Here is a 27,472-nt window from a genome sequence, read left to right as displayed (position 1 = left end):
ATGCTATGCCAGATGGCTCAGGAGATGAAGATGGAAGACATCAAGTGGGAATGAGGGATGAGAAGGTAGCAAGGAGAAGGTAGCAAGGAGAAGGCATAGACCAGAAGGCATGCAGATTCTTGCCAAGTGCTTCTGTTGGCACCGGAGTAGGATATTGGCCTTGGAGATATAAACAAACAGCATTTCACTATGGAGTCGCTAGGAAGTCAAAGAACACAAGAGGTGAAGCCCTGCATCTCTTTTGCAAAATAAGCAAATGCTACTTTCACCTTCGTTAGGCAAATTGTAAGGTGTAGGTCCACCATCCATGAGAGATGGGAAGCCTTGACCAAAGTGGTTGCTTCACTCCTTGTTTCGGAAATTCACTGTGTTATGAATTTGGCATATTACAAAACAGAGTTAGTTTATGCCCCTTGACTATTTTGAATGTTACTGGTCTACTGCTATGGGAATTGAGGGTTGCCTCCTTTGTTCCTGGCAGGTCTGCTGTGCCTTTAACAACTGGAGGATGGACAGCTATTCAGCATATGAAGGTTTTCCTGTATGAAGCTGTTCAAGGTACAGAGCTAGTATCAGGAAAAGAGGGAGCAACCTTAATTATGTTGAATTTTTCTGGTGCAATAATTTGATGAGTCATGTGGAGATGCATTGTCTTTCACATCATGAAGGCCTATGATTAGAATTTAGGACAGGCCCCACAAATGGTTACACATAAGGAGCAGCTCATACACTTCTTGAGCGTTACTTCTTGCCCATAACAAATCACTTCCACTTGGGCATGACTGAATCTGGGTTGATGTTTGGATTGCAGGTATGTAGCTGGCCATATGGCCATGTCAGTTACCATTAAACAAGGCAGACAATGAAAGAGCATGGAAAGCAGTCAGAAATCCAAATTAAATACCAACTCTTTAGGAAACCAGGCTTTCATCGATGTTACCAGGTTCTCTGCAAGAGCCACATCATGTTGGGTGGGGAATTGCCTCACTGAATTTGCTGGTTTACAGATCTACCTTACAGGTTTCATCAAAACAAAGCTGTCTTCATAACCCTAGAGCATGGGTCACTAACATGGCACCCATGTGCACAATGGTGCTCTTGATGGCTTCCCTTCAGACCCACAAAACCTCTGAGCCCCCCAACCCCCCGCCCCATTGCTCCCTTAATTGTGAGGTGGGGAGGGTGGTACCCGCTGCCCCACAAATAGTAGTTTCCAATTCCCTCTTTGAGCTCTATGTGGTTTTAAAGGTCAGATTCATTCAGATTCCTTGAGAAAGCGAACTATGTCTGTCTGTCTGCCTGCCTGCCTGCCTGCCCCCCCTCTCTCTGTGTGTGTGTGTGTGTGTATGAGAGAGAGAGAGAGAGAGAGAGAGAGAGAGAGAGAGAGAGAGAGAGAGCAAGCACAAGCACAGGGGGAGGGGGAAGAGAACTGACCAGGCAGTGATCATGGAACTTACTCAAATACACATCATATTTTTCTGTGTATAAGTCTAGGTTTTCCCCCTAAAGAATAATGTCAAAAATTAGGGGGGTGTCTTATGTGCCCCTTGACCTAAAAAGCCTGGCAACTCATGCCTTAGGAAATACTGCCACCAGTTCATCAAGGCTAGTGATCTTTCTCTCATATTCGGATGAGTATCAACAAGGCCACTGAGTTCCTAGGACACTAGCACGCAATGCTCTAACCTCAGCATGGGACAAAAATAAGGCAAGGGAGCTGGGCTTTCTTTTCCTTGCTGGGAGAATTTGCAGAGGAAATGTCTCTTAGAAAAACCTTGAGCCACACCTTAAAAAAATCTTCCTGTTTGTCTCTTCTCTCCCCAGTCCCTCATGCACAAACATGCTAGGTAAATCCCTGGTCCCAGGTGCTGATCCTGCTGAGGTCTGCTGCTGGCACAGATGCTTGTTTACTCAGGAGCCATGCTCTGCTTCTGAACACCTGTGCACTCCCTGATAGGAATTTCCCCTGGGAAAGAGGAGACCAATGTTTCTAAAGGTGTTGCTGGGAAGCGCACCGCTTAGCTCAGACTGAACAGGTGTTGACGTCCTTTTCTTCCATGTCTTGACATGCATGTGGATGCAACTGATCACAGATATTCTAATACTAGCATGGCAAGATTTTGAAGATGGGAAGTGTTAAGAAGGTACATAGGGCTTTCTGCTTCTAGCCCGTTACAAGAACTCTGGTCACGCAGTCTGGATTATTAGATCAACCATTTAATGTGGGCGAAATTGAAGTTTATTTTATTTATTGTTTGTTGCATTTACATCCCACCATTCCTCCAAAGAATTCAAGGTGGCACACATGGTTTTCTCACTCCCCATTTCGGTTAGGCTGAGAAGCTGTCACCCAAAGTCACCCAATGAGCTTCATGGTGGAATGGGGATTTGAAGTCTGGTTTCCCAGGTCCTAGTCCAGCACTCTGACCACTACCTGGCCAAAATGTTTGTAGCTCAATATCTGTTTAATAATATTCAACAAGGTTCTGTCTTTTCCTTGCCTAAAGTGAGCTGTTTCTGGCGTTTTATATTTTGTTCTGGGTTATAAACTGGTTGTTCTCTATTTGGCTTAGAGTAGGGGTTGCCAACTGTGTTAGGCCTGTGGGCACATGTGGAATTCTGGGGAAGAGTCATGGGTAAAACAGTATTTTAAAAAAGCACCACAAAGAATCAAGACAAAGAGGAGATCAGTCTCTGAAGTTCAAGACTCATTTAGCTCTATGTAGAGATTTTGGGAAAGATGGAGGGCACAAGGAGAAGGGGACGACAGAGGATGAGATGGTTGGACAGTGTTCTTGAAGCTACCAGCATGAGTTTGACCAAACTGCGGGAGACAGTGGAAGACAGGAGTGCCTGGCGTGCTCTGGTCCATGGGGTCACGAAGAGTCGGACACGACTAAATGACTAAACAACAACAACAAAGAGATTCTTCTATAGACATGGAGAAAATAAAATGTTGCCTTCCCACTTTCCCAAAAGTGGTTCTTAAGTTCAGGTTTTAAGAACAAGGTGTCTCTAAGTTTAAAGAACTTGTGAGCTTTTGAAGCTCCTGAAGAAGGAATGTTCCACTCTGAAATTCATAGAACTAAAATAAAAGGCTTGTACTGGTGCCTGATCTTTGTCTTGAATCGTCATGGGCATCTGCCACCCCTTCCCAAGAAAGATTAAAGGGCTCCAATGGCCACTAGCTTGATGGCCAAACCCCCACATAACCCCCCCACATACTCCCATGCATACATAAAGCCCATACCACACATGTACATGCACACAAATGCATACAAACAACAGACATGCACAGTCACTCATTCCTTGCTCCCCAGCAATTAGTCTTGGAAAACAATTATTGTAAAAGCAAAACTTGGCTTGGTATGAGACCTTATTGTCCAGCCCACCCCGCGCCTCATTGCCTTGCCACACTATTCGGTAGAAATGGCTCACTTGGTGTTGGTGGGGCTGTAGCAATAGTTTCCTAGCAAGACTGTCCCTATCACTTGCCAGGAAGAGGAGTGGGGAGAGGCTAGGTGGTAGCGAGGTCAGGGCTGCACAGTGGACACATTGGTAGAGCCAATCTGGAACTCCCGCCTGAGTCTCCGCAGAGCCCTGACCTAGAGTGCTCAAGTGAAAAAGGGGACAGGCCTCCTGCACTTTTGAACGGTTGTGTAGAAAAAAGAATTTTAATTAATTTTTAATTTTTAAATGTTTTTTAAAAAGGGAATTTCAGCAGCTGTTGCTTGTCATGCAAGCAAATGATTCCCATTCTCTTTTTTCCCCATCTGGCTACCCTACTTGTATCCCATCTAATTCTCTTCCGCATTCCTCTGTTGATAAACCTTGGTTATACCCTGACTCCTGACACTTTCAATGCATTCCTTGTCAAAATATGCAAAGCATGATACACTGTAACCAAAATAATGTGATTTCAGCACAATCTCCTAGGTCATATTATTCTGAAAGCTCTGTTCGGACCTCTTGGTAAAAAGAGCTTTACTGTACAGCACGGGTGTCAAACACAAGGCCCGCGGGCCGAATCCGGCCCGCCAGACCTCATCATGTGGCCCGTGTAGCCGCCGCCGGCCGCCAGCCTTCACCTTTTATTCTCGCTTTTTTTTTTTGACACAAGAAAGCCGCCTCTTCAGCGCATGCGCGGCAGCCTACAAGCCAGAGAACGTCTGCCCTCTAGCGGCGCCGGCCGTTCTATACAGGAAACCTCCACTTTACATGCATTCAGGAAACCTCCACTTGTTTTTATATTGAGCGCATGCCATAGTCCTACAGATACAACCGGCCCTTTGAGGGTGACCAAACTGCTGATTCGGCCCCCGATGAATTTGAGTTTGACACCCCTGCTGTACAGTATTTGGTTTTGGTACCTGGTCTGCCTAGCCTCAGTCCTGCTTCCCTGCAGCTTCCCTTGCCTGGCACCATGCTCTGCTGAAAGCTTGACACCCTGGTGGCCCATCATCACTGTGTTGTTGGAAGGAGCAGTCTCAGCTAGAAAGCCGTCTTGCCAAGCACATCTTGCTTGCTCGGTCTCCCAGTCACAAGCATCATACACAGGGAGAGGAAACATTTTCAGAAACACACATGAGCAAGCATGACAAGAAATCAGTGTGTGCTTGTGACTTACGGTATTAGTGGACTGATAAGTTTCATTAGGATGATTCAGAGGGACCACCCAAAAAAGATTGGAAAGAGGCCCACAGAGAGGAAAAAGGTGTTATTGATTAACTAGGGTAAGGATTCTCAATGAGAGATATGAAGAGTCATTAAATAGGGCTCAGGTTGCAGGGAGTCCATCTGGCAAGCTCTTCAATCAAAGTCTTTATTGCAACGGGTATGGCTGCCACAGAACAACAGTAGCAAATGCATGGGAGGCAGGTCAGTGATCACAACTATTGTTGGAGATCTTCCCCCCAAAGTTGTTTTGTTAACAGAACTTAGTTCTCAGGACACCACTCTGCCTGCCCCCCCCAACCCCGGTCTCTTATAACTTGTAAGTGAGGGATGCTGCAAAGCAGTGTTGCTGAGAAATTGTAATATCAGTGTTGTGTGTGGATTTTGTTGCCATCTCATCACTCTGTGTGGATTGTGCGGTATATGTAGAGACAGGGAAGCAAGGATGATTGTGGCTGCCTACAGACTGCCACTGTTTTGTGAGAGATATGCAGCCGCTTATTAGAAATTGAGGTTTGTGCAATTAAAGTGGATCAAAGCGTTCTGGGGCAACAAATCCACTTTTGAAAAATGTCTCTTTGTGGTTAGGGAAGCAACAGGGAAATGCACTAAAAAGTGTGGGATAATTATCATTATCACTGACTGGAAGACATCCAACCTCCCATCAAACAACACAGAATGAATGCTCGTTGTTGTGTAACCTCCCCACAAACAAATCAGAACAGATGCTCAAGCAAAGAGTGGACATCCTATAACTTTTGTGCAAGCAAATCAGGAGATTGGCTTCTCAGGAGGTGCCCTGTGAATAGGTGCTGTGAGGATATGCAGGGCTGGCATCCTCAGGCAGTTGTTGATGCTTTGTTCTAGCTACCCCACCCCCACCCTGCTCATCCATTTCCCCCTGCTTGGTTTTATGTAGCAGTGGGTGTCTCCATAGGGAAATTGGCAGAAAATTACCTGCTGCTATTGTGGAGGTGGTCCTGCTGCTCACCATCAGTAAGCCCACTAGGGTAAAAACTGGAGACACTGCTGAAAGTTGATAGCCAGTATGGCAAATGAAATATACTCAGAGTCGCAAAGTGATTTCATGCTCTTTATTCAGCTCATAGTGGTGAGGAGGAATGAATGAAAGTCCCCTCAAGGTATCTGCTTTATATACATTATTTACACAATGGGCTGCACATGATTGGCTAATTCCGGAATTCTACTGTAAGCCAATCAGGTTGTGGATTCACTTCTATCTGGAGCATGATTGGGTGGTTCCTGCCAACCAATCATATTGCTGCATTGTTCTAGGACCAATCTGACTGCTGCATTCTGAATCCTATTGTTCTAGGACCAATCAGACTGCTGCAGTTTGGATCCTATTCAACTCAGTACATAACACCCCTCCCCTCTAAGTTCCAGTCCTGCCCGGGAGGTCGCATTCATAGTCCTCGAGGTACGCCGGTGGCCTACGTGTGCGTTGCGGCCTGGGGTGTTCCCTGGTCCGGGGTTCAGGTTCTGGCTCATGTTCCAAGGATGCTGGCTGTGATGGGCCTGTCTGGTCTGGTGCAACCGGCTCGCTCAGTCGTGGTTCTGGTTCCGGTGTCCTTTTGGCTTCGCGGGTCCTCTCTGTATTTACTGATTCTGCCTCTCCTGCTGGCCCCTCCTGCTCTATGGGCCTCACTGCCCCTCTGTTCCCTTGGGACTCCTCTGACCTTTCCTCCTCCTGGTTTTCTCCCGGGAATCGTCGCCGTATCTGGTCGCAGTGGCGGCGCCAGCATTGCCCCCCATCCGTTAGCACCTCGTACGACACGGGACCAGTGACCCTGGTGACTGTGGCGGGTACCCATGCTGGGCCTGCCCCAAAATTCTTTGCGTACACTGGGTCCTGGGCCTCGAAGGTCCGGGGGTTCCTGCCTTCCCCCACCACTACCTCATCCTGAGCTCTATCGGGGTGAAGGCGGTCCAATCTGATTGCAAGGCGCCGACCCATTAGTAGTTCAGCGGGGCTCCGGCCAGTCGTTGAGCTGGGGGTGCTGTGTTGTGCTAGGAGGAATGTGGCAAGGCGGTACTCCCAATCCCCTTGCGTCATGCGGCGAAGGGTGTCCTTGGTGGTCCGCACCATGCGTTCTGCTTGGCCATTGGTGGCAGGGTGGAATGGCGCCGAACTGATGTGGCGGATGGCGTTCTGCGCTGTGAAGGTTTGGAATTCTCCTGACGTAAATGCAGTCCCGTTGTCTGAGACGAGAGTGTCAGGGAGCCCGTGGGTTGCAAACAGCCTGCGTAGTGCCCGGATGGCTGCGGACGTAGAAGTGGACGGTACCAGTGCGACTTCCAGCCATTTGGTGTAGGAGTCCACCACTATGAAGAATGTTTTCCCCTGAAAGGGGCCAGCGAAGTCCACATGCAGGCATGACCATGGTGCTCGGGCGGACTCCCAGGACTGGACTGGGGCCCTTGGGGGATCTGGGCGGGATTCTTGGCAGGCCTGGCAGTGTTTGACCCAGGCCTCTATCTCTCCGTCGATCCCCGGCCACCACACATAACTCCTGGCAAGGGCCTTCATTCTTACTACCCCTGGGTGTGTCTCGTGTAGGGCTGTGAGGACCCTTTTGCGGAGGGGCTGGGGAACAACGACCCTGCTTCCCCATAACAGGCACCCCTTGTGGGCTGACAGTTCATGTTTGCGGGTTGTGTAGCCGGCGAATTCTGGCCCGGGGCTGCTGCTGGGCCATCCCCTCCACACCCAGTCCAGGACGCGGGAGATGACCCTATCTTTCTTGGAATGGTGTGCAACTTCTTGTGCCTGAATGGGGCGGTCGGGAAGCAGCTCCAGGCTCATAACCTCTTGTGCAGGTGCTGGGTCGGGGCCTGTTTCCGGTAGTGGTAGCCTGCTGAGGGCGTCCGCATGGCCCATCGCCTTCCCAGGGCGGTGAATCAGTGCATACTGGTAGCTGGCAAGGAAAATTGACCACCTGAGGACACGAGGAGACAGCACTTGGGGGGTCTGCTTTTCGGAGGCAAACAAGCCAAGCAAGGGCTTGTGGTCAGTCACCACGGTGAAGGGCCGCCCGTACAAGAAATCATGGAATTTTTTTACTCCCTTCACGATTGCCAGACCCTCCTTGTCGATTTGCGAGTAGTTCCGCTCGGTTGCGTTGAGTGTCTGGGAAAAGTATGCCACCGGTACCTCTCTTCCATCCGGGAGTTGGTGTCCCAGGACAGCGCCAATGCCATAGGGTGAGGCGTCGCATGCTAGCACCACCGGCAGCCTCTCGTCGAAGTGTGCCAAGACCGAGTTTGAGACAAGCAAGTCCTTGACTGCCTGGAATGCGGCCTCCTGGCGCTGGCCCCACACCCAAGGGGCCCGCTTGTCCAGGAGTCTGTGTAGGGGCTCCGCTACCGCCGCCTTGTGGGGAAGGAAGGAATGGTAAAAGTTCAATAGTCCCAAGAAGGCCTGAAGTTCAGTCTTGTTCTTGGGCGCTGGGGCATCACAAATGGCCCGTACCTTGTCCCCAGTCGGGTGGACCCCTTCTGCGTCCACCATAAATCCCAGAAAGTCCACCTGAGGCACTCCTAGTAGACATTTTTCCCGCTTCACCTTGAGACCCGCCGTCTGGAAACGGTGCAGAACGGTGCGGAGGCGGTCCTCAAACTCCTTTGGTGTGGGCCCGGCAATCAACACATCATCGAAGAAGGGGGTGACGCCAGGAATCCCTTTAAGGAGAGAGTCCATTAGATTCTGGAATATGCCTGGTGCCACGCTGACACCGAATTGCAGCCGCTTTACCCTGAACGCTCCTCTGTGCGTCACAATCGTCTGTGCCTCTGCTGTGGCCTCATCTACTGGCAGTTGTTGATATGCTTGGGCCAAGTCCAGCTTGCCAAAAATTTTCGACCCAGCCAGGGTGGCAAGGACATGGCTGACCACTGGCACTGGGTATGCATGGGCCGTGAGGGCCTTGTTTATGGTACATTTGTAGTCTGCGCAGATGCGGACCGAACCATTCGGCTTGACGGGTGTGACGATTGGGGTTTCCCAGGGGGCATTAGGCACCGGCTCCAGCACGCCTTGCTCCACGAGTCGGTCCAATTCCTCGTCTATACGGGGTTTCAGGGCGAACGGGACCCGGCGGGCCTTGAGCCTGACTGGTCGTACTGCGGGGTCAAGCTGTAGAGCAATGGGGGGGCCCGTATACTGTCCCAATTTCCCATCAAAAACCCCCGGAAATTCCTTGCATATGGCGTCCACGTCCACTTGTAAGCTCGTGTGGTTCACCCCGGTGACGGCTAGCCCCAGTGGTCCAAACCATGCCAATCCCAGTAAGCTAATGTAGGGGCCCTTGACCACAAGCAAGTCCAGTTGCCGCGTCCGCCCTCGGTATTGCACCCTGAAGGTCCCCACCCCCATTGTGGGGACCTTACGTTTCTGGAAGTCCCGGAGGGTGAATGGGGCCGGCCTGAGTTTGGGACCCCCAGTAGGACACAGTTTCCTTAAGGTCCTTGCCGAGATTATGGATAGAGTTGAACCCGTGTCAAGCTCCATGCGGCATGGGGCCCCCTCTATCTGTACCTCTACATAAATTTTCTCTACGTTGGGGTGGGGCAACTGGTATACCTGGAAGTCCGTGAGCTCCGTCGAGTTGCCTTGGTGTGTTGGGCCCCGGGACCTGGGGCTCTTGGATTGGTCATCTGATGCCTGGCGTCGGGTGGGCCGAGCTCGACACACCCGGGCGATGTGTCCCAATTTTCTGCACTGCCTGCACTCTGCGTTGCGGAAACGGCAGGTCCTCCTCTCGTGACTGTCTCCACAGCTTGCGCAGTTCCCTGCTTCTCGTCGAGGCAGCTGTGGTATGTGGGCTGCTTGAGTGCGCTGCTGTACTCGGTGCACCTCCTCCCTGTTGGATCCTGAGTCGTCGGTGAGGTCTTCGTGGTGGACCCTCGGTTGGGACGGCTGGCTCGGCTGTGCCTCTTGCGTCGACCTCTCGGCAGCTTCCGTTGCCAGGGCCTCCTCCAGAGCGACCTGGAACGTTAGGTCCTTCTTAGCGTAGAGGCGTCGTTGCAGCTTCTCATCCTTCAGGCCACCGACGAGGCGGTCACGAAGCATGTTCTCCAGCTCTGAGAAGTTGCAGAACCGGGCAGCTTGGCGGAGAGAGGTCACAAACCCAGTTATGGTTTCCCCAGGGGCTTGCCGCTTTGCATAGAAGGCATTTCGACGAGCCACCACAGAGGGCTGTGGCGAAAAGTGCCCCTTCAGCTGTTCCATTATTGTTTTGTATGGAACAGTAGCGACGTCTTCGGGTGCAAGGAGAGCCCGGGCGATTTCAAACGTCTCCTCTCCGCAGACGCTGAAGAATATCGCCCTCTTCTTGGCGTCTTCTTCATCGGTGACCCCTTTGGCTTCTAGGAGGAAGGTGAAACGGGAGGCATACGCTTCCCAGTCTCCAGATGCTGGGTTGAACGGCGAGAAGCTGCTGTCGGTTGCCATTCTGAGTTCCTTGTGTCCCGGAGCTGAAGCCTGGATACACGGTGCGAGGCAGCGGTGCGGCAGGTGGCGGTGCTGCGGTGCTGTGTGTGGCAGTCAGCTCAGCGGGATCCCACCTTCGTCGCCAGTGAAATATACTCAGAGTCGCAAAGTGATTTCATGCTCTTTATTCAGCTCATAGTGGTGAGGAGGAATGAATGAAAGTCCCCTCAAGGTATCTGCTTTATATACATTATTTACACAATGGGCTGCACATGATTGGCTAATTCCGGAATTCTACTGTAAGCCAATCAGGTTGTGGATTCACTTCTATCTGGAGCATGATTGGGTGGTTCCTGCCAACCAATCATATTGCTGCATTGTTCTAGGACCAATCTGACTGCTGCATTCTGAATCCTATTGTTCTAGGACCAATCAGACTGCTGCAGTTTGGATCCTATTCAACTCAGTACATAACAGCAAAAGAGGGGTATGTTTTTCTTCCTTCTTCCGAGCTGGGCGGAGGTGTTACCCAGGAGTCTTATGACAAAGAGAATAATAGACTGGCAGCTTTGTAACTGCAAAGTCAGAGAGAGAGAGAGAGGCTGAGTTTTAGACTTTGGATGGAAACAGACTTTAGGGGATTTGAAGAAGCAGTGAGCTTTCAACAACCATTGGAATTAACTGTGCATTTCCATTTATGTTTAACTTCTGTGTTTGTAGCTAAATGCAAACATTACAAAATGCCATACATCTCCGGGGACCTGATTCAAAAGGAAATGGAAGCTGGAGACACATTGCACCCTGGAGTTCTCACTGCTGGGAAAACTGGGATGCATATGAGAATACAATCGGAAATATTCTGTTGGAGAGAAAGCAGCTTGGGGATAATTTGGATTGAAAAAGCTGCTGCAAGGGAATAGTTTAAGCACCACTTCCAAAATGCTGCTTCTCTACAATTTCCTCTATTCTGAATATGTTTTTAAAAATGGGGATGAGACGTGTGTATTTGCATGTAACTTGTAGGTAGCTCCTCATTCTCAATAGTGCAGGAGTTTTAAAGAATACTAAGGATTTAAGGCAATTTTATTTATTAATGTGATAATATAAACATGATCATAGGCAATTAGGCATGCTGGCAACACAATTTGCTTGCATCCTAGAGGCTGCAGAATGAGCATGCCTTAAATACACCACCAATGGCATGATCTGGAAATGACACTTGGAAGGACTTTTCTTTTCAAAACCAGCATTTCTAAATTAACCATTTGCTTTACAGCCAGATAAGGGGGTGAGGGGAGGTGCTGGCCAGTGGTCATAAAGACAGACTTGTTCTATGACATGTGTGATTTGCCACAAAAAGAAACTGTGTAGATCCCTAACCAGCAGCTAATATTCCACCATACTTTATTCTTGTTTTAACTATGGACATTTTTTTAAAGCTTAACAAGAAAAAGGACAGCAGATCAATGCAAAATAGATGATTTTGTCCACCCAATAAAATGAAGCAAGAATAAGAATAAAGTAGAAAGATGGTTAACTGTAATTAATTCCTGAGTCATTATTGTGTTTACCAAAGTGATGAATATATGTTTTTACGCGGAAGAAAATTCAGAAAGATTACCAGCCCAGTAACAACAAATAATAGCTAAAATAAAATAGCTAAAAGTTGTTAAAACATACAAACCAAGCCGTTTTTGTGAAAATTAAATGTTTTTGCATGCATGTGGGAGTTAGCAGCTGAGGTGCCCAAGGGACACAGTAGTGGCTGGTCCATTACAGTACAGTGGTACCTCTGGTTACGTACTTAATTCGTTCCAGAGGTCCGTTCTTAACCTGAAACTGTTCTTAACCTGAAGCACCACTTTAGCTAATGGGGCCTCCCCTTCCGCCGCACCGCCGGAGCACGATTTCTGTTCTCATCCTGAAGCAAAGTTCTTAACCCGAGGTAATATTTCTGGGTTAGCGGAGTCTGTAACCTGAAGTGTATGTAACTTGAAGCGTATGTAACCCGAGGTACCACTGTACTGCAATTGGGACACTTCCCCATCAACCACAGTCTGCCCTCAGCAGCCAGCCCCCACTTGCCTGTCTTCGTACTTACATCCAGTCCGAAGGCTCGCACTGCCTGTCAGCTTCCTTCTCCTTAATTTTGTAGGATTCAGCAGGGAGGAGGATGGGGACAAAACTAGAATTACTTGGCCCTGTCTGTCACTGGCTCTGGCTCCAGTTACTATAGGCCTCCCTGCCTTCTGCCCCACCAATCTCAAGAGGACCAGCCAACACTATAGCAGAGACCTTCACAGAGCCCATTGCTGCGGCCCATATGTTAAGAGCCCCTTTGCCAGTGATCTGGAGTGAGAGGCACAAACCTATACATCTTGAAATTCAGGGTGTTGGCACTAGCCTGTAAGCCCCTATATAGCTCAGAGGCAGGGTGCTTTAGAGACTCCCTTACATACTTCTGCAGGATATTTTCTCCTAAAAATTCCAAAGTGGCGAGAATCCGGCTCCACAGTAACTTGGAGCAGGGCTTTTAGCGTGGCTGCCTGTGTTCTGCATAACAAACAGCATTCCTTATTTTCTGTGCTGTTTTAAGTTGTTGTTTTTATATTCACTTTGAGACATATATGTGGAAGGTGATATAATAATAACAGTAATAATAACTTTTTTCTCAGAAGAAAGTCTCTTGGTTTTCATTTTTCAATGGCGCTTACTCCCAAGTAAGTGTATATCGGATTGCAGCTTGAGGTATATAATCATGATCAGGCTCTACTGCTGTTCATACAAGGGAGCAGATGAACACTCTGTGTGTGTGTGTGTGTGTGTGTGTGTGTGTGTGTGTGTGGTGAGGAGCTCACACAAAATCCTTGATACATGGTAAGGGAGAGGTTCCTAGGATGCAGAGCTGTGCATTCTAGAGGACACCTATCAGGAGTGCTGCAGCAACATATTTCCTGCGTTGGTAGAGGCTTGCCGCTTGACCTTTGGGCTCTGTTCCTCTTCCACAGCCTGATTCTGTGAGGTCAGGCTGAGCCCCCATCTTCCTCTCTCCCATTAGGACTGCTCTCTCAAAGCAGTCCCGAGTTTTAGCAGCAGTGGTAATCCTGGGGCACACCAAAAGCATAGCATCCAAAGAATTTGGGAACGGTTCATTTTCCACACACTAATCTTAAGCATCGTCTGTGACAATTCTCCAGCAGCTGTTCAAGGCCTGCTGTTCTTTTCGAGGATTTGGACGACGTCAGTGGCACGAGTTCACTGTGGTAAAGGGAAATAACTCGGGGAGATATAGCAGGAACCTTGTCCTTGCTCCAAGGCAACCTTCTCGGTTGCCAACATTCCTTGACAACTTTCCCTTTTACTCAGCTCCGGTTTGAAAAAGTACCCAGTTGAGGAAGGGACTTCCCTCTCATGACTCACATGTCGGTCATACGCAGCGGTGACTCAGCAGTGTTTGACACCAGGCCATATGTTCTCACGGGATCTGCAGCAGGAGGGGAGGAGAAGGCGAAATCAAGGGCAAACAGCACAGGAGAGGGCAGAGGGAAGAGGCAGAAGGGAAAGAGAGAGAAAACTGCCAGGGATTCATGGCAAGAGGACTGGGGCTGTTATACAGGACTAGGTACTGTTTTATACACAAAGCCACCTTGTAACGCGTCAAATTATTTGTCTATCAGCTGATCCAAGGGAAAAAACATGCTCCTTTTCCCTTATGGGGTACCCAAGAGCCCATATAGGTTCTCTTTTAGGTTCTCTATCGGTAGGAGAAAATAACAGAGGCCAACCAGAGAATATTGAGAAGCAAGGCAGCTAGTCAGCCTGATCTGTATTAAAGCTGTTGCAACAGGGTGCTCCCCCCACATGCAGGAGAGAGGAGGGACCCAGAACAAAGGTGTGGCCACCATTCTATAGACTTTTGGAATTGCCCACCCTCAAACTCCAGACCACCCCCAGAAACATCATACATACATCACAGAAAGGGTGTAGCCCAGGACCACCTCCCCCAATACATCATTCATACATCACAGGGGGTGGTTTAAAAGAGAATCCCGAGTGTGTCGTTTATCTCCTGTCTGGCAGGTTACCTGGTTGTATTATCTGGGTTTTGGCCACTCTTTTGTTATTACAATGGTACCTCTGGTTGCGAACGGGATCCGTTCCGGAGCCCCGTTCGCAACATGAGCAGAATGCAACCTGCGTTTGCGTATCTGCGCATGCACGGGTCATGATTCGCCGCTTCTGCGCATGCGCGCGACGTCATTTTGAGCGTCTGCGCGAGCGGCGAAACCCGGAAGTAACCCTTTCCGGTACTTCCGGGTCACCGCGGGACGCAACCTGAAAAGATTTAACCTGAAACAAACGTAACAAGAGGTATGACTGTATAACTACTTAATTCCTGAATCCAGGTCACAGGCTCACCCTATTCACACCTTAAATGTGCTCTTAAGGCAGGATTTGTGAGCACAAAGACAATGGGGAGGTTTTTTTCAGTTCTTCCCTCCTTGCAGAGAAACATTTGGTCAGTTTGGGAGAGTCAAAATGGTTTCAGGACTGTCTTCCTCTACTGTTTCAGACATGTGGTTTATGTATTTATGTACGTGTTTGCCTTGTACATTCAATTTATATATTCGAGACCTTAAATTCTTATAACACAGCCCAGCATTGCTTGTTATGCCTGGCACTGGCTCTCTGGTGCAGAGGGCCTTATTACTGGAGATGGCAGGGATTAAACCTGGGACCATATATATATAATGTGCTCTCAGTCTCTAAAGGTTTTTGTTGTTGCTGGCCTCCCTTTGTCCTTCTGCCACAAGTGTCTGGCACTCTCCCCTGTGGCTAGAGAGTAGCGATGGGGAATCTTTTCCAGGGCAAGGACTGCAATCCTTTTGGACAATTATCCAGGAGCAATATGCCTGTGGCTCCAGAGGCAAAAGTGGACATGGCCAGAGAAAAATGTGGCCAGAGCAATGAACGAGAAATTTAATTCTGTGCTGTATTCAGGTAAACAATAAGCACTATTAGGGTTCACGTATACATTCCAGACAGGCAAAAACATTTGGGGAAGGCACAAGAAGTGTTGGCGAGGTGATGCTGGCCAGGGCTTTTTTAGCACTGGATGTGGCTCAGGAGATTATGTGGCCTGGGAAGAGTCGTAGGGGCCAGAAGCCTTGAGGTGCTCCATTCCAGCTCTAGAAATTTTAGTATGCTAAATACAAGGCTATCATTTCCATCTAGGCCCAACTTACTGAGGGTGCCTCCCTCACGACTCCCCTGGCCATTGTATGCATTAAGCCTCAGCCAGATGCTTTGCCAATTCCAGAGGGGAAATAGTTGATGGTTGCTTAGCAACACCAGACACTCTCCTCAACATGGCTCCGGGTAGAGGCCTAGTACTCATTGCTCTGTCCAACGGTAGAGATCTCTGCGTTAGCATGTCCTTACTGTGAATTGCTGTCGCTTGCGTGAAGCTGTTCAAAAGTTACCCTGCTCCAGTATTGTCTGATTTTGACTTTTTGGAGTAAGTTCTTGAGAAATTAGTCCAACCCCCTTCAATGCAGGAATCCTGTCCACAGCTGTCCCTGGGTGGGTTTGAACCACCAGCCTTCTGGTTAATAGCCAGACACACTGACCCATTGTGCCACAGAAGGTGTAGGTAAGAACCCATTTACTATACCACCCACTTTTGTATCTAGCCCCACCCACCTGCCAGTATTTTAAAACCAGTTGCCAAACTGCTCCAGAGGTTGGGGGTAAGATGGTGTTGGTGATACTATCTGTGCTAGCCAATTGGCACTACCTCAGCTAGTGCTTTCCCATTCAAATTGCACCACTTCATAAAGTTGCTGAACAGGTTTCCTCAGAGCTCTCTTTGGAATAGGAAAAAAAGATACCTTTGGACTGGTCTCAATGAGAGCAGTAGCAAAACATGCCATCTGCTCTACAAATGTGACATCTGTCTTTAATCCTACCTAAGCTGAAACAGGACAAAGGCTGTCAGGAGGAACAAAAGGCTTTCATAAAGGGGCTACAAGAATGAGGCTTTTAAAAAATTAACCGCTAACAGAAAACACAGAAAAAAGTTGGAGTTGTGGTGCCCAATAAATGTTTTGCAGTGGGCTTTGAAACCAAAGAGAAAGTAGCTACAGGCAGCGACCAATGGACAGCAGGGGTTTTCTCTCAGGTACAGTTGCAGTCAACTTGGGGTGCTGCCACTCACCTGACCTCTGGATGGTTGCATCGCTGCGATGGAGAGTTTGCCGCAGTGCAAATGCATTGGCAGGATCAACGGATTGGTTCTTCCACTGTGTTTGCACCATGCTGACCTAGCCACCATGTCACAACTGACTGGAGGTCAGGTGAATGGCAGTGCCCCATCATACTGTTTGCTACCACCCAGGTCTCATTATCATCCCTTGGCTAAAGGTAAAGGACCCCTGACCATTAGGTCCAGTCGTGACCGACTCTGGGGTTGCGGCACTCATCTCGCTTTATTGGCCAAGGGAGCCGGTGTACAGCTTCTGGGTCATGTGGCCAGCATGACTAAGCCACTTCTGGCGAACCAGAGCAGCGCACGGAAACGCCGTTTACATTCCCAATGGAGTGGTACCTATTTATCTACTTGCACTTTGAGGTGCTTTCAAACTGCTAGGTTGGCAGGAGCTGGGACCGAGCAACAGGAGCTCACCCTGTCACAGGGATTCGAACTGCTGACCTTCTGATTGGCAAGTCCTAGGCTCTGTGGTTTAACCCACAGCGCCACCCGCGTCCCTCATCCCTTGGCTAGCAAGCCACAATTCACAAGTGCATTTTAAAAGTAATGTCAAATTTTATTTTTTTAAAGACCCATATGTACCCATATGTGCTCTTCTGTCACTGTCCACACCAATCTGCTTAGGACATTTGGAAAGCATTAATAATTCAAGGTTAGCTTATAGCTTCTCAGGTTTCATTATCCCACAGACCGGGGATATCTCCAACAACTCTCCACAGTTCTCTGTCTTGAGCAAGTCATTGCAAGTCAGCATACGTCTCCACCCTTTTCCTTTATCTTAATATTATACCTTCCCAGTTCTTTCGCATATTGGGTGCTTTCTGTGGTTGTGTACAACTGGGGTATAAAGCAAATGTCATCTTGTGGCAGCTTGTAAGAACATACTGTATGTAAGAACATACATTTTGTTCATTTAGTACAACAACACTGGGGCGGAATTAAACAAACTTGTCGTTGTTTGATTATAGAATTTGACTTCCGGGACACCACAGCCCATGAATTGATTAAATGCTTATCCAACAACAAAATATTTCTTTCCCCACTTACTACTGGATGCTCGATAGTACCAGCCTGCAACCTGGTGCTCATCCAAATGTTACGGGACTACCACTCCCATCTCCCCTGACTATTGGCCATGCAGGCTGTGACTGATTGGAGCTGGAGTCCAACAGCATCTGGAGAGCACATGGTTGCGGAAGGCTACTCTGTGGTCTTAGTACTCTGCTAATACATTCATGCCCCAGGGTCATCACCTCCCCTACTGTGTACTAGAGATCCTATTTCTTCATGCTATTCTTCCACCCTCCAATAGCCAAAGCAAATTAGTGGCTAGAGAGAGCCTAGCAGAGAAGCAGTAGCTGAGGTCCCTCAGAAATGCTTCTCCCACCAGGACATTTATTATGTGTACTGGCTACATTTCTATGCCATGCTTTCTGGGCGGTTCACAGAATATTTGTTTGTTTGTTTTCTATACTGCCCTTCAGGCAAGGATCACAGGGTGGTTTACAGTACAAAAACACAAAAATACATAGCATAGTAACAAACAAAAATAAAAGCAATAACTCTATCAGACTAGAGAGTCTCACAATAAAATATAATAAAAATCTAAAAAAAATAAATCAAAATATTCCTGGAATAAAACTAAAGCAAAACCAACAATTGAGGACAATGGCAGCGTAAGGACTGGAAAAGCATGAACAAATTTTTAACAATAAAGGACATCTGCGATTTGAGCTTGCTATGCAGGGGTCAGATGTGTGCCAGAGAACTTTGTAAGATGCGTTTGTGAGACTGGATGTGTGTTTATAGTGCTTTTTCTGGGGGTACTCAAGAGTATGCAGTACCGGCACCTTTTTTCTAGAAGAAAAACACTGTGTGTTTACATGGTGTGTTTGTGTGTATTAAAGAGATATTGGGAGTGAGAAAGAGAGAAAGAAAGAGAAAAGAAAGAGGGTTTCTAGGCCAAATGGGGGCTTAATATTGTAAACTGGTTGTTGACATACCTCAAATGGGTCTTGGCCACAGCACTGGTCCCCCCCCCTTTAACTCAGTGGATTTCCCACACAAAAATAAGGGGGAAATATGACCTGTTATTTTGTTGCCAGCATTAGGTACCTGCTTTTTAGAGTCAGACCACTGCTCCATCTAGCTCAGTATTGTCTACACTGACTGGCAGAGACTCTCCAGGGTTTCAGGCAATGAGTCTTTCCTAACTCTACCTGGGGACGCTGGAGATTGAACCGGGGGCTTTCTGTATGCAAGGCAGATGCTCTACCACTGAGCTACAGTCCTTCCCCACACATAGTATGGGCACTGCAAGCGTGAGAAGCACCAGCTCCACAATAAACACCCATCTAGAAGCATCCCGGTGAAATAATGCAGAGAAAGGGTTTATTTAATAAGTAAACTCAGACGCAACATTTCATGGATTTCCACTGGTTGAGCTATATTCTCAATTAGTTAGTGAAGGTAGCTCCATTTCAGTCAATGGATAAGACCTTTGGCCACCACAAAATCAATGCTGCTGTCTTCAAAGTAATGGGATAGGTTCCAGCAGGTATAAATGACTGCGGTTCCATTTATTGTTCCCATGCAGGCTTTCTGCACCGACATCTGAGGAGCTCAGAGGAAACCATTTCCATGGTCTTTCTTACCATCGTGTGCACAGACACACAAAGGGACAAAATATATTTTCTTTCTGAGCTGGTAGAGATCCCTCTATACACGGGCTTATTGTACCTTTAGCACATTTATACTTCTGGGCTCTTTACCAGAAAACTCAAAAGGGTGCCACTAAAGTTGTTTTGTCTGACACACATGAAACGAGAAGATGGCACCCCTCACTGGAGGCATGACTCAACAGGCTCAAGACAAAGCACTGTTTTCTTTTTCCTTGGCTTCTAACTTGGATATGATAAGAACATATTGCTGAATAACTTCACTTCCCCGAGTGGTGAGAAGAACAGAATTTAAGATTCAGAAAGGACTGTGTGGATCATCTACTTTAGGCACCCCAAAACTTGGCCTGCCAGCTGTTTTGGGACTACAACTCCCATCATCCCTAGCTAACAGGACCAGTGGTCAGGGATGATGGGAATTGTAGTCCCAAATCAGCTGGAGGGCCGAGTTTGGGGATGCCTGATTCTACTCTAACCCCTTGTTTTGTACAGGAGCTACAATGCAGGATGTAACTACAGCATTTCAGGGAGATTGCTATCCAGTCTCTGCTTAAATGCCTATTGCGCATGTTGAAGGCAGAAAGAAGGAGGAGGGGACAAGGGTAGGGGGCGCAAGAGCCAGTAACAGGCAGAGTCAATTACGGTGCCATCTACACGATACTTTTCAAATACAGTATCATCCCACTTGGCATGGCATCCCACAAAGCACCCTGGGAGCTGTAGTTTAAGGGTGCTGAGAGTTGTTGGGAGACAACCATCCCCCCCACAAAGTTGGAGTTCCCAGAGTGGCTTGGGCAGCCAACCCCTCTTCCCAGGGAACTCTGGGAACTATAACTACATGGGGTGGCATCACCTGACCTCCCGGCAACCAAGTCTCTGCTGCTTATTGGGAGGGAGAGTGGGACATTAAGCAGTGGAGAGGTCAGCACTGTGCAAATGCATCAGCAGGAGCACCTGTGGGTGGGACTGCACAGTGTCAACCGCCCTGCCACCTCACCCCTCCCACTCTCCCTCCCCGTACGCAGCAGCCATCCTCTGTCACACCCACCCCATTGTCTGCTGCTATTTTCAATCGCATGTAGCATACTTCCAGAGTGAAAGTATAGTAAAGCACTGGTAGAGAGTGAATGGATAACCTGAGGTTGAACATTCTAGGGCCTTTTAAATGTGTTTGTGGGAGGGGGGGTTATTGTTTTGTTTCTGTTCTTCTTTTATTATGTATTTTGTGTTCTGATTTTGTATTTTGATGTTGTAAACCACCCTGTGATCTTTGGATGAAGGCTGGTGTACAAATTTAATCAATAATACTAAATATTGGCCGCTGATTGAGTCAAACAATTGGTATACCTAGACCAGTGTTGTCTACTCTGGCAGTGAATGGCACCCATGGTCTCAAGCAGAGGTTGCACCCAGTCCTGCTATCTGAGATCTGCTTTTAATTGGAAACCTTCTTCATGCAAAGCTGGGGCTCCACCATTAAGCTATGACCCCATCCCAGATTCTTACAAATTCCGCTGAAACAGCTGATGGAGCACCAGTGTGACATACTATCCTTTTGTTTTCATGGTTGACGCCAGCCAACAAAGATCTTAAAGCCAAATCTGGCCACAGAAATGCTTCCCATTTGCAACTTGAAAGACAGGCATTGGGCGGCGAGAATGATGGATTTGACAATGGGATTTTAGGGCAGTCTGCTTTGCAGATGGGTGCCTTGGCCCACTGCCGTCCATCCCATCCTTGAAGCTGCTGCTCTGTAAAACTGGTGGCTGATCTGAGTTCTAGGTACAAACAAGTTCGAGGTCTGTGTCAGGCTTAGGTGATTTTGTGGCAGAATAACCATTACCTTGGGAGGGACGCGGGTGGTGCTGTGGGTTAAATCACAGAGCCTAGGACTTGCCGATCAGAAGGCCGGCGGTTCAAATCCCCGCAGCGGGGTGAGCTCCCGTTGCTCGGTCCCTGCTCCTGCCAACCTAGCAGTTCAAAAGCACATCCAAGCGCAAGTAGATAAATAGGTACCACTCCAGCAGGAAGGTAAACGGCGTTTTCTGCGCTGCTCTGGTTCGCCAGAAGCGACTTGGTCATGCTGGCCACATGACCCAGAAGCTGTACGCCGGCTCCCTTGGCCAATAAAGCGAGATGAGCGCTGCAACTCCAGAGTCGGTCACGCCTGGACCTAATGGTCAGGGGTCCCTTTACCTTTACCTAACCATTACCTTACTAGTGAGATTTTTGGGATAGAGAAATTTTCAGTACCGCAATCCCATTCATGGATTCAGTGGGATAGCTCAGTCGGGAGAACATGAGACTCTTAACCTCAGAGTTGTGGGTTCATCCTCTGCCGACTTAGCTATCCCTAGGAATAGTAGTAGAGCACCACAATATCTTACAACTAGGTAGTAAGCCTGGGGTCTCTAACGTGGTGCCCATGGTGCAAAAGATTCCTGCATTGCAGGGGGTTGGACAAGATGACCCTTGTGCTCCCTTGCAACTCTACGGTTATATGATTCTATTTCAAGCAACAGACTTGCAAGGTGTCCTTGGGTAAGTCCGTTTCTTCCTCCTTTCCCCCCACAATTTGGGATGACCATCAAAAGTAATTGCATGCAAGCACCTTGACTCACTCACTACCGACTGTCTTGTATCCATCACAGCGAGAGGCTGTGACTTTGCTTTAAAGAGAACTTGAAAATGCTACTTTATGTTCAGTGGTACCTTGGTTCTCAAACTTAATCTGTTCTGGAAGTCCATTCCAAAACCAAGAGGCGCTTTCCTATAGAAAGTAATGCAAAATGGATTAATCTGTTCCAGGCTTTTAAAAACAAACCCCCAAACAGCACTTTAACATGAATTTTACTATCGAACGAGACCATTGATCCATAACATGAAAGCAATAAAGAATGTACTGCAGTCACACAATCAGTCAATCTGTAGCTGGACAGTCACAAAAACAAAACAAAAAAGAGCTGCAAAAACAAAAACGCAAAATAAATAGCAAAAACAGATGGACCTCAGTGTAACACTCGAAACAGAAGTGTGGCACTCAAAGCGGAAGTGTAACACTCAAAACGGAGCACATTCGGCTTCCGAGAAAGGTTTGCAAACTAGAACACTTACTTCCAGGTTTGCAGTGTTTGGGTTTTGGGTTTCAATTGTTTGAGTACCAAGGCGTATGAGAACCAAAGTACCACAGTAAAAGCAATGCCTCCCTCCCAAGATTGTGGGGATTTGCTGCCATCTTGTGTGCAGCTGGAGCATAGTGTCTAGTAGATAATTGTATTCAGGTAGGTAGCTGTGTTGGTCTGATGCAGTCGAAATATATATAAAAATATAAACTTGTCCAGATAATTGTATGGGAGGCTGCTGTGTAATCAGCACTTTGTTTTTTTTATATAATAATATTTATTAACATTTCAAAAAATTACAAACATAAGAGAAAATAATAAAACAGAAAATTACAAAAAACTAAAAAATAAAAAAATTAAAAACAAATCAATTTTTCCATAGTTGTCTTTCATTTACTTGTTTCCTTGACCTCCTCACACCTTCCTTTTTTGTATTCTAGTTCAATTTGTTAATTCAGCAAATCCTTTCCATCTTTGTTTTTATCTTAATCATTTATCTTAATATGTTATAACTTTACATTCTCACCTGTTGACAACCCATTTTTACATATTCCTTTATAACATTGCTACTAAAACCACATAAGTTCATTCCAGCATCCTTCTAACATTCCCTAATTTTGCAATGTTTCTGTAGATAGTCTTTGAACTTCTTCCAACCTTCTTCTACCGATTCTTCTCCCTGGTCTCGGATTCTGCCTGTCATTTCCGCCAGTTCCATGTAATCCATCACCTTCATCTGCCATTCTTCCTTGGTGGGTAAATCTTGTGTCTTCCAATACTTTGCGATGAATATTCTTGCTGCTGCTGTAGCGTACATAAAGAAAGTTCTGTCCTTCTTTAGCACCAATTGGCCAACCATGCCCAGGAGGAAGGCCTCTGGTTTCTTCAAAAAGGTATATTTAAATACCTTTTTCATTTCATTATAGATCATCTCCCAGAAAGCCTTAATCCTTGGGCACGTCCACCAAAGGTGAAAGAATGTACCATCAATCTCTTTACATTTCCAACATTTATTATCAGGCAATGATATATTTTTGCAAGCTTGACTGGTGTCATGTACCACCTGTATATCATTTTCATAATATTCTCTCTTAAAGCATTACATGCCGTAAATTTCATACCTGTGGTCCATAACTGTTCCCAGTCAGCCAACATAATGTTGTGTCCAACATCTTGTGCCCATTTAATCATAGCAGATTTCACCGTTTCATCCTGAGTGTTCCATTTCAACAGCAAGTTATACATTCTTGATAAAATCTTAGTTTTGGGATCTAACAGTTCTGTTTCCAATTTTGATTTTTCCACCTGGAAGCCAATTTTCTTGTCCAAATTGTAAGCCTCCATTATTTGATAATAATGAAGCCAATCTCGCACTTTGTCTTTTAATTTCTCAAAGCTCTGCAGTTTCAATTTGTCTCCCTCTTGTTCCAAAATTTCCCAATATTTCGGCCATTTGGCCTCCATATTGAGCTTTTTCTGAGCCTTCGCTTCCATCGGTGACAACCACCTTGGGGTTTTATTTTCAAATAGCTCTTTATATCTTGTCCAGACATTAAACAATGCTTTCCTGACAATATGGTTTTTAAATGCTTTATGTGCTTTGACCTTATCATACCACAAATATGCATGCCACCCAAATACATTGTTGAAACCTTCTAAGTCCTAAATGTCTGTGTTTTCAAGAAGCAGCCATTCTTTCAGCCAGCAAAAACCTGGAGGTTTTGTTAAATATGATTAGAAGGGACCGTCTGATTCAAGGTATTCAGGTCGGAGCCAAACAATATAAATTGAAAGCTTTTGCAGATGACCTAGTTTTGACGTTACAGGAGCCAGAATCTAGTACGAAAAGAGTATTAGAACTGATTCAAGAATTTGGTCATGTGGCAGGATTTAAACTGAACAAGTCAAAAACTAAAGTTCTTGAGAAAAACTTAACACCGATTGAGAAAGAGAGGTTTCAGAAGGAGACCGGTTTAACATTAGCTAAGAAAGTAAAATATTTGGGGGTTAATATGACTGCTAAGAACTTAAACTTATTTAAAGATAACTATGAGAAATGTTGGACAGAAGTGAAAAAAGACTTAGAAATATGGTCAAATTTGAAGCTTTCCTTGTTGGGTCGAATTGCAGCTATAAAGATGAATGTATTGCCAAAAATGTTATTTTTATTTCAATCATTGCAAATTTTGGACAAGATGGACTGTTTCAAGAAGTGGCAGAGAGATATTTCTAGATTTGTCTGGCAGGGCAAGAAGCCCAGAATAAAATTTAAAATATTAACTGATGCAAAGGAAAGAGGCGGATTTGCCCTGCCAGACCTTAAACTTTACTATGAATCAGCAGCATTCTGCTGGTTGAAAGACTGGCTGCTTCTTGAGAACATGGACATTTTGGACCTAGAAGGTTTTAACAATGTTTTTGGGTGGCATGCATATTTGTGGTACGACAAGGTTAAAGCACATAAAGCATTTAAAAACCATATTGTCAGGAAAGCATTGTTCAATGTCTGGATAAGATACAAAGACTTACTGGAAAATAAAACCCCAAGGTGGCTGTCACCAATGGAAGCGAAGGCTCAGAAAAAGCTCAATATGGAGGCCAAATGGCCGAAATATTGGGAAATATTGGAACAAGAAGGAGATAAATTGAAATTGCAGAGTTTTGAGAAATTAAAAGATAAAGTGCGAGACTGGCTTCATTATTATCAAATAAGAGAGGCCTATAATTTGGACAAAAAAATTGGCTTCCAGGTGGAAAAATCAAAATTGGAAACAGAATTGTTAGATCCCAAAACTAAGATACTTTCAAGAATGTATAACTTGCTGTTGAAATGGAATACGCAGGATGAAACGGTTAAATCTGCTATGATTAAATGGGCACAAGATATTGGTCATAACATTATGTTTGCGGACTGGGAACAGTTGTGGACCACCGGTATGAAATTTACGGCATGTAATGCCTTAAGAGAGAATATTATGAAAATGATATACAGGTGGTACATGACACCAGTCAAGCTTGCAAAAATATATCATTTGCCCGATAACAAATGTTGGAAATGTAAAGAAAATGAAGGTACATTCTTTCACCTTTGGTGGACGTGCCCAAAGATTAAGGCTTTCTGGGAGATGATCTATAATGAAATGAAAAAGGTATTTAAATATACCTTCCTGAAGAAACCAGAGGCCTTTCTCCTGGGCATAGTCGGCCAATTGGTGCCAAAGAAGGATAGAACTTTCTTCATGTATGCAACAACAGCAGCAAGAATACTCATTGCAAAGTATTGGAAGACACAAGATTTACCCACCCTGGAAGAGTGGCAGATGAAGGTGATGGACTATATGGAATTAGCGGAAATGACTGGCAGAATCCGAGACCTGGGAGAAGAGTTGGTGGAAGAAGATTGGAAGAAATTTAAAGACTATCTTCAGAAACACTGTAAAATTAATGAATGTTAAAAATGATGTTGGATTGAAAATAAGAGGCACTAGCAACAAAGTTAGTGAGAATATGCAAAAATGAGTTGATAATGGATGAAAATATAGAGCTATAATATGTTAAGATATAGAGTTAAGATAAACGAAAGAGGGTAAGGATTTGCTGATTTGATTATTTAAATGGGAATACAAAAAGGGGAGGTGTGAGGAGGTCAAGGAAACAAGCTAATGAGTTTAAAGTTACAAAAAATGGGTTTGTTTTTAACTCTTTTGTATCTATTCTTTTTTTGTACTTTGTATGTTTATCTTTCTTTTTTCTTTTTTATGTATTTTTGTATTTTTTTCATTTTTTTTCCTTTTGTATTTTGTAAATCTATGTTTTTGTAAAATTTCAATAAATATTTTATAAAAAAACAAAAAATCAAAATGTCTGTGTTTTCAAGAAGCAGCCATTCTCTCAACCAGCAAAATGCGGCTGATTCATAGTAAAGTTTAAAGTCTGGCAGGGCAAATCCACCTCTTTCTTTTGCATCAGTTAGTATTTTAAATTTTATTCTGGGCTTCTTGCCCTGCCAGACTAATCTAGAAATATCTCTCTGCCACTTCTTGAAGCAGTCCATTTTATCCAAAATTTGCAATGTTTGAAACAAAAACAACATTCTTGGCAATACATTCCTTTTTATCACAGCGATACGGCCTAGCAATGAAAGCTTCAGATTTGACCATATTTCTAAGTCCTTTTTCACTTCCATCCAGCATTTTTCATAGTTATCTGTAAATAAATTCACATTCTTAGCAGTCATATTGACCCCCAGGTATTTCACTTTCTTAACCAATGTTAATCCTGTCTCCTTCTGAAACCTTTCTCTCTCAATCTCTGTTAGATTTTTCTCTAAAACCTTAGTTTTTATCTTATTCAACTTAAAACCCGCAACCTGACCAAATTCTTGAATCAATTCCAATACTCTTTTAGTGCTAGATTCTGGCTCCTGTAATGTCAATACTAGGTCATCAGCGAATGCTTTCAATTTGTACTGTTTAGCTCCGACTTGTATTCCTTTAAACAATTGATCCCTTCTAATCATATTTAAAAGAACCTCCAGGACCGATATAAAAAGCAATGGGGAAATTGGGCACCCTTGTCGTGTTCCTTTCTCTATCTTAAATTCCTCCGTCACTACATTGTTGACAATTAATTTAGCCTTTTGTTCTGAATATATTGCACCTATACCATTTCCAAAACCTTGACCAACCCCCATCCCCTGTAGGTTCTTCTTCATGAAGCTCCAAGAAATATTGTCAAAAGCTTTCTCCGCGTCTACAAAAATCAAAACTGCTTTAGTATTAATATTCACTTGTAGTTTTTCTAAAATATTAATTATATTTCTCGTATTATCAGACAAGTGTCTGCCCGGGAGAAAGCCTGCTTGATCTTTATGTATCTCTTCTGCTAGTACTTTTTTTAATCTTTTAGCTAAAATATCTGCAAAAATTTTGTAATCCACATTGAGCAGAGATATGGGGCGGTAATTCTTAAGCTGTGTCTTCTCAGAGTCTGTTTTCGGTATAAGTGTGATGTAGGCTTCCTTCCACGACTCTGGTGCTTTTTTCCCTTCCAAAATTTCATTACAAACTTCCTTTAATGGTTGTATTAACCATTCTTTCAGGGATCTATAGTATCTTGAAGTTAAACCATCCGGCCCTGGAGATTTGCCCAGTTGCATGTTCTGAATGGCACCTTCTACCTCCTGCTCGGTTATTTTATAATTCAGCATTAGCTTGTTTTCTTGGGAGATTTTTTGCAATCCATTTGTTTCCAAAAATCGATCAATGTCAATTTC

General features: G+C 45.6%; 1 long non-coding RNA gene across 2 annotated transcripts in view; it reads left to right on the top strand.

Moving 5' to 3' along the window:
• The first annotated feature begins 479 nt into the window (after positions 1 to 479).
• The window catches only part of LOC310764375, a 55,844-nt gene continuing 28,851 nt past the window's right edge, over positions 480 to 27,472 (top strand). Inside the window, exons 1-2 of one of the 2 annotated variants that reach the window (XR_014549128.1) lie at positions 480 to 558; positions 2,335 to 2,445. This is a non-coding gene — a long non-coding RNA (uncharacterized lncRNA). Of the gene's footprint in view, positions 559 to 2,334; positions 2,446 to 15,491; positions 15,539 to 27,472 lie in introns of those variants that run through there. The other variant, XR_014549129.1, reaches the window with a different exon arrangement.

This window comes from Podarcis filfolensis (genome assembly GCF_964270895.1).
Source record: "Podarcis filfolensis genome assembly, chromosome: 6".
In the NCBI taxonomy this organism is placed as follows: Eukaryota; Metazoa; Chordata; class Lepidosauria; order Squamata; family Lacertidae; genus Podarcis; species Podarcis filfolensis.
The sequence above is the reverse complement of the archived record's forward strand: the minus strand, read 5'-3'. Positions and strand labels throughout refer to the sequence as shown.